General features: G+C 38.8%; 1 long non-coding RNA gene across 1 annotated transcript in view; it reads right to left on the bottom strand.

Annotated features, from left to right (window-relative positions):
• Positions 1 to 12,092, bottom strand: part of LOC115896453 — a 92,483-nt gene that overhangs the window by 26,202 nt on the left and 54,189 nt on the right. The window contains exon 2 of the long non-coding RNA XR_004056340.1: positions 3,152 to 3,190. This is a non-coding gene — a long non-coding RNA (uncharacterized LOC115896453). The remainder of the gene's footprint in view (positions 1 to 3,151; positions 3,191 to 12,092) is intronic.

The raw sequence follows: 12,092 nt of genomic DNA, 5'->3' as shown, positions 1-12,092 counted from the left end.
CCCTTTGTTTCTATGACCACTTGGTCATCATACTGTTCCTGCAAACTACTGGGTATGCTCCTGCAGTAGGGCTTGGCACCCACCATACCCTCTACCTGGAATGTCCCTCCTGAGGCCCCATCAGGGCTTGCTCCCCCATTTCCTTCAAGTCATAGTACTATAATCCTCTTCTCAGGGAGGCCTTCTCTGACTACTTTATTATAGTAAAGCTCCTTTGATGATAACCCCTTCATTCCCAAGGTTTCATTCTAAAGTAAGATAATTGGTTTAACCCATCAATGGTTAAGTCACAAACATGGCATTAGCCCTTGTTGGATTGTTTTACCATAGTGGATTGACAAACTCCATAAAATGCCAAATGGTATACACATAGTCCTTCTGGGTCATGAAAACAAAGTAGATGCTACCTACCCTACTGCTTCTGTCTTCCTTATTCAATACTATACCTCACAGCACACCCAATTCTGTATCACTTTGTTATAGAATTAATCTAATGTTTAAAGCTGTTAGTATCAATAAATATGAAATCAAATAAAAGCATCAACGAACAAGGATAAAGCAGAACTATTTGTCTTTTCCTATGGAACATTCTCTAAAAGAAAATCTGTTTAAATTTTAACACTCACCATTTGCTTTTCCAAAGTGTTTTAAAAAACAAACAGAAAACCCTCAACAATCACAGATAATAATCAACATCAAAGAGATACCCACAGCCTTTACAACTAGTCAAGTGCTTTAACTCAGTCATTCAGCACAGAAACTCACTTTTCCCTGAGAACATTCCCTCAACATACAATTCAAAGTGACTGCATTTCATCAATTAGGATTAAAGGTATCCTCACTAAAATGCATAGCAAGTTCCATGACTTACCGAGTTTACCCAAAGCAAACTCAGCAAGTTATTACCATGTATTGCCAGTGTCTTAGTAGGTCTTCTTAAGTTTCTCAAATGACTTACCTAGTCTTTTTCTAAAACCACTAACATATTTCAGACATTCAAAAGTATATTATTTCCAACTGCTGTATTGAGGGCACATAGGATAGCTGACTTTTGCCCTCAATGTCTGTTTTTCATTAAATTACTTAACAGAAATCTTTTAGGTTTTTGAGATGCTTCATGCTTCTGTATTGCAAAGCCAATACACTTGTCAACATAGTAAATAAGTAAATGTTCACAAACCACAAAATGATGAGGCACCTCACTGTATAAAATAATGGAACAAATTCTACCAACATGTAATGTATTCCCAAACGTAAAGGATGAACATTAACTATACTTTAAATTTCATGGTTACCTGGTCCACTTAGTGAAATCCTGGAGTGGTTTACACTCAAGGACCTAATGATACAACCTACAGGCCTAATTTACCTTCCAAGACGCCTATTTTAGAGACAGTAATATCTAGTTGATTTTAAGTGAAACTCATGATCTCCAAAAAAAAATTAAATACCATGTAAATTCACTGGCCATTTATTTCTTCATTATAATGTTAGCTATTCTTGGTATTCAACTGTTTAAGATAAAAAGCATACTACAGTATTTAGTCCTCTAACATACAAAGAAAAACTATATTCATCATACGTGATAAAATATAACTTCTTGTTCTTGAGGTCTAGAACTGCACTGTCCAATATAGTGGTCGATAGCTACACATAGCTATTGAGCACTTGCAATCTGTCAAGTCCAAATTGAGATAAGCCGTAAATGTAAGATACACACTGGATTTCAAAGATTTAGTGTGAAAAAAAATGTAAAATATCTGACTAATAATTTTATGTTGATTACATGTTGAAACAGCATTTTGATAAACTGGGTTAAAAAGTATATTACAAAAATTAATTTCACTGCTTCTTTTAAGGTTTTTTAATGTGGCTACTAGGAAATTTTTAAATTATGTATGTGGCTCATATTTGAGGCTTGCATTTATCTTATTTCTATTGAAGAGGGCTGGTCTAGACTAAAAGCAGGCAAAAAGTCACAGTTATAAGGCCAGTTCCATAGTGTGTTATAAATATACTGCCACCACACAACTCTCTCATTTTCTGAGATTATTAGCAGATCATCAAACCTCATAAGCAGCAGAGGACTAAGCCTAGGTGAATTCAGTTTGTGATGAATAAAATTATAAATCTTACACATATTAAGATGCTATCATGATGTTTAATTAGGCAACACAGTAACCACCTGTTGTAACTATCTTACAAGCAACTATCATGTTATTAACATATCCAAAGTTTATATATTTTATTGTTTTATTATCTCATTTCTATAAACACTATACCAAATATTCCTTAAAAATAGATTATTATCTATTGAATATCTTTATTTAGATATCATGGGCATTTCAAATTCATTATGTCCAAAACGGAAAGCATTCTCTTACTGTTGAGAGGTAATTGTCCATGGTGTTTTTATTTGTCTCTGAGTAAAGACAGGATATGCTTCTGGGTTAGAGAGTACATTTGTTTCCTGGCCAGCATAACAAAGATAGTGTCATCTTCCAGGATAATGATTTTGGGCAAGTTTGCAAGTAGCCTCTTACAAGATTGGGAGGACACAGGTCCACTGTGTACACAGCATCTATCTGGGCCTCACTCTGTATCATGGGACTTGGGGAATTCATAAAAGCATGAAGATCATGCTGCCTATTTTGCTTTGAGTAATAAACTGTCTAAATCTATCTAAGCCCATTGCTTCCTTCTCAACCGAATCTACAGAAGTGTGGTGAGCCAGCCTAGCAGCTGACTGCTGCTTCAAACTGCTTGACACTCACTTTCCTTTCACTTTCTCAATCTTTATACAAACATCACTATGTACCCACTGCCCAAGTCAGAAACCTGACCATCAATCTTGACTCCTGCCTCTCATTCACCAGGCCCACCATATCCAGTCAATTGCCAAGTCCTAGTCATTCTATCCTCTTAATTTCTCTCCAACTATCTATTTATCTCCATTCCCACTACTTTAACCCTAGTTCAGGTCATTATCCTCTCTTACGTATATGCTTAAGTTGTGCCACTACACCAGTGTTACCCCACTTCACTCTATTCTCCATACTGCAGCTGGAATGATCTGATTTGTCATTTCTTTGACCTCAGGATAAAGTCCAAGCTTCTTAGGATGACAAAGTATTTCAAAGTCAGGACTTACATAGAATGTTTCTTGAAATTCCATTTGTGACTGTTTCACCTGAGGGGGAAAGAGGGTGGAAGAGAAGGAGAAAACAAGAGATTAGTCCCACTTCTAACATAAAGGACTTGGGAGCAAAGGATAAACTGGGTGCTATGGCCTAGAAGGAGCACTTTAAGAGAGCTGAACCTTAGTGGAACTGCCAGAGTTCCTTTCTTCCTTATTCATATAAAGATTTGATGGTTACTATGTAAGGTAATGAATATGTAAACTACCTTGATTGTAATAATCATTCCACAATGTAAACATATATCAAAGCATCATGTTGTATATCTAAAATATATACAATTTTTATTTGTCAATTATACCTCAGTAAAGCAGGGAAAAAAGATTTGAATCCGACTAAACTCAATGACTTCCTCTGTTAGAACTGGTAACCAAAAATTGACCCAACATAGCCAAGAAGGACCATTATTACTTTACTCACTGCCAGCCACATTTATTCTGATGAAGAGAATGTGCCATCTGTAAGCAATATTACTTTCTTGTTATTAAATTTTTGAATGGACCATTAAGGCCACATCTTTTCCTTTTAGTTCATGGCACCCAATATAAAGGCTTTTCTTTTAAAATGCCTGATGTTAAAAAATGCTGAAATCAGTTGAATCGTGTAGATGGAATGGGGAAAGTTCGGAACAAGCCTCCATCCTCATCTCTCATCCATGATGTTTCCTCTGCCTTGAATAGATTTTCCTGGCTTTTTGTCTGATTAAGCCCCTCTTCTTCATTACTTAGCTTAAATTTTATCTCCTCCAGGAAGTCTTTTCTGACTCTCAAAGTAGCATTAGATGTCTTTCCTATGAATTCTCTTAGCATTTAATACTTGCTCATGTTTCAGCATTTAGTACACAGTATTTAAATGATATATTTGCTTATCTCCCCTACTAGACAGTAACCTCCTTGAAGACAATGTGTCTAACTCATTATTTTATCCCCAGTGGTAGCATCATGCCTAGCACATAATAGACACCCAATCAGTAATTATTCATTATAAATAGATAATCAGATAAGTCTTTGGAAAATAAAAAAGGGAATTAAAATCTTTTTAAAAAGGAGGAGAAGGAGGGGTTAGGCTGTGGAGTTTTTCTTATCTCTACCCACATTCTCTCTCTTCTTCCCTCAATCCTCTCTCTCTCTCTCTTTCTCTCTCTCTCACACACACACACACACACACACATACACACACACACATACACACACACAGAAAGTTAATTTTATGTATCAACTTGACTGGGCCATGGGGACCCAGATACTTGATTAAACATTGTTTCTGGGTATGTCTCCAAGGATATTTCTAGATGAGATTAACTTTTGAATCAGTAGAGTAAAGCAGATTGGTCTCTCCAATGTGGATGGGCATCGGGCAACCCATTGAAGGCCTGAATAGAATAAAAAGACTGAGTAAGAAGGAATTCTTTCTCTCTACCTATCTTCAAACTAGGACACTGGTTTCTCCTGCCTTCAGACTTGTACACAGACTGGAACTTACACTATTGGCTCTCTTGGTTCTCAGGCCTTCAGACTCCAGCTGGAACTATACCATGAGCTCTCCCTGGTCTGGGTTTCTCAGACTCCACAATCAAGTAAGCCAGTTTTTTATAGTAAATCTCTCACTCACTCACTCTGTCTCTGAAGATACCTACATCTTACTGGTTCTGTTTTTCTGAAGCACTTTCGTACACACACTGACATGCCATGTGATTAATGTTCTCCCTAATTTCAACAGCCTTCCCAGTCCTAGGTTTGCAGTTTCGGCACTACCAACTTTCATGAGGAAGGATAAATGCATTTTTTCAAATATATTCTTTTTCTCTCAACTAAGCCTCCAAACATTTCTTACAACTGTAAAGGCCTGGATACAGCAACAATGTAGATCATCTTACTTTACTCCAAAAACCCAACAGGAAAATGTGTTTTAACTTTCTAAAATACAAATACTAGACCATTTATTAACTATATGCTCCTAATATTCACTTTCTTACATTTTTACTAAACCTAATATTTCTTCACCTTTGAAAACTTTAGAGATAACATAAAATATTGTGATTATAGAAATCAGTCATCTTGTTCATGTAAGGCAGAGTTGAATGTAATCTCTACATAAATTAAGTTTGTTTCCAGCGACTAAGATGGTGAAGATAGGATGACAGCTAAACTGGACAACTTGCTCATTAACGTTTTAGCATCAAAGATCTTTATCTTTGCCCACTATCCTTTCCAAAGACCTGAGGTACTGCTGGCCTCTGGTTCTGAATTTTGGAAAGAGAAGTTTAGAATGCCGCTAAGGTTTCTTCCAAGATCTTACCTAGAGTGACCAACATAGCCCCTCAAAAAAGTCAAAGAAGAGAGATCTTCCAGTCAACTGATGTACTATGGCAGGTTTCAAAGATGTCTGTGATCTCAACAGTGCAAACAGCTGAGGGAAATTCTGGTGGCCTGGAGGTCATTAGTCAGTTGCCCCCAATTTAAATTGTCAGAGTTTTCTTTGGCCACTATCTGAAATGAAATGATTTCAGAAAGATCAAGGTAGCTCAACTTTATAACCAAGTTCTTTTAGAATATAGAAAGCAAAGTTCTTAAACTTGTAGACCATTCTACTTCAGAGTAAGAATAAGTATAACATCACTGTGGAGATAAATTTATGTTCTAGGAATGACTCTGCAACTTTAAAGTCTCCTGAGCCTTGGCTTCCTCTTTGTCATAAGAATTAGCTAAAAAACAATCCAATGTGCCTATAACATTACATAACATGTGTAGATGCTCAACAGAAGGCAGTTATAATTTTGTAAGATTCTCCATAAGAAGTTAGCAAAGTACAGCCTGCAGGGCAAACTACCCAATGCCTGTTTTTGTAAATAAAGTTTCATTGGAATACAGCACACTTATGACTACTTCTGGGCTACAATGACAGAGGTGAGTAGTAGAAAGAGTAATGACAGTTGTAACAGAGACCATATGACCAATAAAACAAAAAATATTTACTATCTGGCCCTTTATAGAAAATGCTTGCTAGCTGGGGGTGCCAAGATGGCCGAATAAGAACAGCTCCAATCTACAGCTCCCAGCATGAGCAATGCAGATGGGTGATTTCCGCATTTCCAACTGAGGTACCGGGTTCATCTCACTGGGGCTTGTCAGACAGTGGGTGCAGCCCACGGAGTGTGAGCTGAAGCAGGGCGGGGCATTGTCTCACCGGGGAAGCACAAGGGGTCAGGGAATCCCCTTTCCTAGCCAAGGGAAGCCATGACAGATAGTACCTGGAAAATCGGGATACCTCCACCCTAATATGCGCATTTCCAATGGTCTTAGCAAACGGCACACCAGGAGATTATATCCTGTGCCTAGCTTGGATAGTCCCATGCCCACAGAGCCTCGTACACTGCGAGCACAGCAATCTGAGATCAAACTGCAAGGTGGCAGCAAGGCTGGGGGAGGGGTGTCCACCATTGTTGAGGCTTGAGTAGATAAACAAAGCGGCTGGGAAGCTCAAGCTGGGTGGAGCCCACCGCAGCTCAAGGAGGCCTGCCTGCTTCTGTAGACTCCACCTCTCGGGGCAGGGCACAGCTGAACAAAAGGCAGCAGAAATTTCTGCAGACTTAAACTGTCCCTGTCTGACAGCTTTGAAGAGAGTAGTGGTTCTCCCAGCATGGAGTTTGAGATCTGAGAATGGACAGACTGCCTCCTCAAGTGGGTCCCTGACCCCCAAGTAGCCTAACTGGGAGACACCTCCAAGTAGGGGCCAATTGACACTTCATGCAGCCAGATGCCCCTCTGAGACAAAGCTTCCAGAGGAAGCGTCAGGCAGCAACATTTACAGTTCTGCAATATTTGCTCTTCTGCAGCCTCTGCTGGTGATACCCAGGAAAACAGGGTCTGGAGTGGACCTCCAGCAAACTCCAACAGACCTGCAGCTAAGGGTCCTGACTGTTAGAAGGAAAACTAACAAACAGAAAGGACATCCACACCAAAACCCCATCTGTACATCACCATCATCAAAGATCAAAGGTAGATAAAACCACAAAGATGGGGAGAAACCAGAGAGGAAGAGCTGAAAATTCTAAAAATCAGAGCACGTCTTCTCCTCTAGAGGAATGCAGCTCCTCGTTAGCAACAGAACAAAGCTGGATGGAGAATGACTTTGACGAGTTGAGAGAAGAAGGCTTCAGAAGATCGGTAATAACAAACTTCCCCAAGTTAAAGTAGGATGTTCGAACCCATTGCAAAGAAGCAAAAAACCTTGAGAAAAGATTAGACAGATGGCTATAAACAGTGTAGAGAAGACCATAAATGACCTGATGGAGCTGAAACCCATGGCATGAGAACTATGTGACAAATGCACAAGCTTCAGTAGCCGATTTGATCAAGTGGAAGAAAGAGTATCAGTGATTGAAGATCAAATGAATGAAATGAAGCAAGAAGAGAAGTTTAGAGGAAAAAGAGTAAAAAGAAATGAACAAAGCCTCCAAGAAATATGGGACTAAGTGAAGAGACCAAATCTACATCCAATTGGTATACCTGAAAGTGACGGGGAGAATGGAACCAAGTTGGAAAACATTCTTCAGGATATTATCCAGGAGAACTTCCCCAACCTAGCAAGACAGGCCAACATTCAAATTCAGGAAACACAGAGAACACCACAAAGATACTCCTCGAGAAGAGCAACCCCAAGACACATAATTGTCAGATTCACCAACGTTGAAATGAAGGAAAAAATATTAAGGGCAGCCAGAGAAAAAGGTCGGGTTACACACAAAGGGAAGCCCATCAGACTAACAGCAGATCTCTCAGCAGAAACTCTACAAGCCAGAAGAGAATGGGGACCAATATTCAACATTCTTAAAGAAAAGAATTTTCCACCCAGAATTTCATATCAGCCAAACTAAGTTTCATAAGTGAAAGGGAAATAAAATCATTTACAGACAAGCAAATGCTGAGAGATTATGTCACCACCAGGCCTGCTTTACAAGAGCTCCTGAAGGAAGCACTGTTTAACATGGAAAGGAACAACCGGAAGCAGCCACTGCAAAAACATGCCAAATTGTAAAGACCATTGATGCTAGGAAGAAACTGCATCAACTAGCGAGCAAAATAACCAGCTAACATCATAATGAGAGGATCAAATTCACACATAACAATATTAACCTAAATGTAAATGGACTAAATTCTCCAATTAAAAGACACAGACTGGCAAATTGGATAAAGAGTCAAGACCCATCAGTGTCCTGTACTCAGGAGACCCATCTCACGTGCAGAAACACACATAGGCCCAAAATAAAGGGATGGAAGAAGACCTACCAAGTAAATGGAAAACAAAAAAAAGCAGGGGGTGCAATCCTAGTCTCTGATAAAACAGACTTTAAACCAACAAAGATCAAAAGTGACAAACAAGGCCATTACATAATGGTAAAGGGATCAATTCAACAAGAAGTGCTAACTACCCTAAATATATATGCACCTAATACAGGAAAACTCAGATTCACAAAGCAAGTCCTTAGAAACCTAGAAAGAGACTTAGACTCCCAGACATTAATAATGGGAGACTTTAACACCCCACTGTCAACATTAGACAGATCAATGAGACAGAAAGTTAACAAGGATATCCAGGAATTGAACACAGCTTTGCACCAAGTGGACCTAATAGACATCTACAGAACTCCCCACCCCAGATCAACAGAATATACATCCTTCCCAGCACCACATCACACTTATTCCAAAATTGGCCACATAGCTGGAAGTGAAGCACTCCTCAGCAAATGTACAAGAACAGAAATTATAACAAATTGTCTCTCAGACCACAGTGCAATCAAACTAGAACTCCAGATTAAGAAACTCACTCAAAACCACTCAACTACTGGAAAGTGAACAACCTGCTCCTGAATGACTGCTGGGTACATAACGAAATGAGGGCAGAAATAAAGATGTTCTTTGAAACCAATGAGAACAAAGACACAACATACCAGAATCTGTGGGACACATTTAAAGCAGTGTTTAGAGGGAAATTTATAGCACTAAATGCCCACAAGAGAAAGCAGAAACGATCTAAAATCGACACCCTAACATTACAATTAAAAGAACTAGAGAAGCAAGAGCAAATACATTCAAAAGCTAGCAGAAGGTAAGAAATAACTAAGATCAGAGCAGAATTGAAGGAGATAAAGACACAAAAAACCCTTCAAAAAATCAATGACTCCAGGAGTTGGTTTTTTGAAAAGATCAACAAAATTGATAGACTGCTAGCAAGACTAATAAAGAAGAAAAGAGAGAAGAATCAAACAAACGCAATAAAAATGATAAAGGGGGTATCACCACTGATCCCACAGAAATACAAACTACCATCAGAGAATACTATAAACACCTCTATGCAAATCAACTAGAAAATCTAGAAGAAATGGATAAATTCCTGGACACATACACCCTCCCAAGACTAAACCAGGAAAAAGTTGAATGTCTATTCAGACCTATAACAGGCTCTGAAATTGAGGCAATAATTAACAGCCTACCAACCAAAAGGAGTCCAGGACCAGACAGATTCGCAGTCAAATTCTACCAGAGGTACAAAGAGGAGCTGGTACCATTCCTTCTGAAATTATTCCAATCAATAGAAAAAGAGGGAATCCTTCCTAACTCATTTTATGAGGCCAGCATCATTCTGATACCAAAGCCTGGCAGAGACACACACAAAAAAGAAAATTTCAGACCAGTATCCCTGATGAACATTGATGCAAAAATCCTCAATAAAATACTGGCAACTGGATCCGGCAGCACATTAAAAAGCTTATCCACCACAATCAAGTTCGCTTCATCCCTGGGATGCAAGGCTGGTTCAACATATGCAAATCAATAAATGTAATCTATCATATAAATGGAACCAAAGACGAAAACCACATGATTATCTCAGTAGATGCAGAAAAGGCCTTTGACAAAATTCAACAGCCCTTCATGCTAAAAACTCTCAATAAACTAGGTATTGATGGGACATACATCAAAATAGTAAGAGCTATTTATGACAAACCCACAGCCAGTATCATACTGAATAGGCAAAAGCTGGAAGTATTCCCTTTGAAAACTGGCACAAGACAGGGATGCCCTCTCTCACCACTCCTATTCAACATAGTGTTGGAAGTTCTAGCCAGGGCAATCAGGGAAGAGAAAGAAATAAAGGGTATTCGATTAGGAAAAGAGGAAAACAAATCATCCCTGTTTGCAGATGACATGCTTGTATATTTAGAAAACCCCATCGTTTCAGCCCAAAATCTCCTGAGGCTGATAAGCAACTTCAGCAAAGTCTCAGGATACAAAATCAATGTGCAAAAATCACAAGCATTCCTATACACCAATAACAGAGAAACAGAGAGCCAAATCATGAGTGAACTTCCATTCACAATTGCTTCAAAGAGAATAAAATACCTAGGAATCCAGCTTATAAGGGATGTGAAGGACCTCTTTAAGGTTTGACTACAAACCACTACTCAATAAAATAAAAGAGGACACAAACAAATGGAAGAACATTCCATGCTCATAGATAGGAAGAATCAATATCATGAAAATGGCCATACTGCCCAAGGTAATTTATAGATTCAATACCATCCCCATCAAGCTACCAATGACTTTCTTCACAGAATTGGCAAAAACTACTTTAAAGTTCATATGGAACCAAAAAAGAACCCTCATTGCCAAGACAATCCTAAGCCAAAAGAACAAAGCTGGGGGCATCACGCTACCTGACTTCAAACTACACTACAAGGCTACAGTAACCAAAACAGCATGGTACTGGTACCAAAACAGAGATATAGACCAATGGAACAGAACAGAGCCCTCAGAAATAATACCACACATCTACATAATTATAAGGTCATTCTACTGTATTGTAAAGTCACACAATACATTCCAAAGACCACTGGAAATTAATTTAGAATTATCTACTGTTTCATACAATGCATACTATTTCCTGCCTTCAATTACAAAGATAACTGAGAACAGTCTCTATTAAGAAATATACTATGTTTCAAAACAATAAATTATACTATAATGTGAAATACTGTAATTTTGTTAAAATTCATATATATATATATACATATATATATATTTTTTTGAGACAGAGTTTCGCTCTTGTTGCCTAGGCTGGGGTGCAATGGCATGATCACGGCTCACCACAACCTCTGCCTCCCAGGTTCAAGCAATTCTCCTGCCTCAGCCTCCCAAGTAGCTGGGATTACAGGCATGCAGCACCACGCCTGGCTAATTTTGTATTTTTAGTACAGACAGTGTTTCTCCACATTGAGGCTGGTCTCGAACTCCTGACCTCAGGTGATCCACCCGCCTTGGCCTCCCAAAGTGCTGGGATTACAGGCGTGAGCCACCGCACCTGGTCTTAAAATTCATATTTTTAGCAGAAGTACAAAAATACATAATAACGCTGTTACTCTTATGGAATATTAACAAAAAATCTTAAACAATTTGACAAGAACTTTCATTTTCACCTGTAAAGGATTAACTATGAGAACTGCCTTCCAATCATAAATACCAGAAAACGGAATAATATATATGAAACAAGAGTTTTCAGACACTGGATAACAGAAGGAAAACAAACTAGCTGAGCCCTCTGATTGCCCCAGCTTATCACCCAGAAGCATTTTCCAGGCTGTAGAGCAGAATCCACACAGAGCCCAGCAGTCACAGTGAGCTCAGGAGACAGAGACAGGAATCTGGGTAAGTTGATACAACTAGAATTTGTGGAGATTATCAGACAGGAGGTAGCTAAATGGAAAGAGAACTCTAAAGATCTTACAGAAGGTCTTCTGTAATCTATGGCTGACTATTCATCTGCATATGCATGAAGTGAAACTCCTCAAGGCTGAGGAAAGAAACATCAGGAAGCAGTATACTAAATAATTTCCACAGT

The sequence above is a fragment of the Rhinopithecus roxellana genome, chromosome 3 (assembly GCF_007565055.1).
Source record: "Rhinopithecus roxellana isolate Shanxi Qingling chromosome 3, ASM756505v1, whole genome shotgun sequence".
In the NCBI taxonomy this organism is placed as follows: domain Eukaryota; kingdom Metazoa; phylum Chordata; class Mammalia; order Primates; family Cercopithecidae; genus Rhinopithecus; species Rhinopithecus roxellana.
This window is presented reverse-complemented; position numbering and strand designations above follow the sequence as displayed.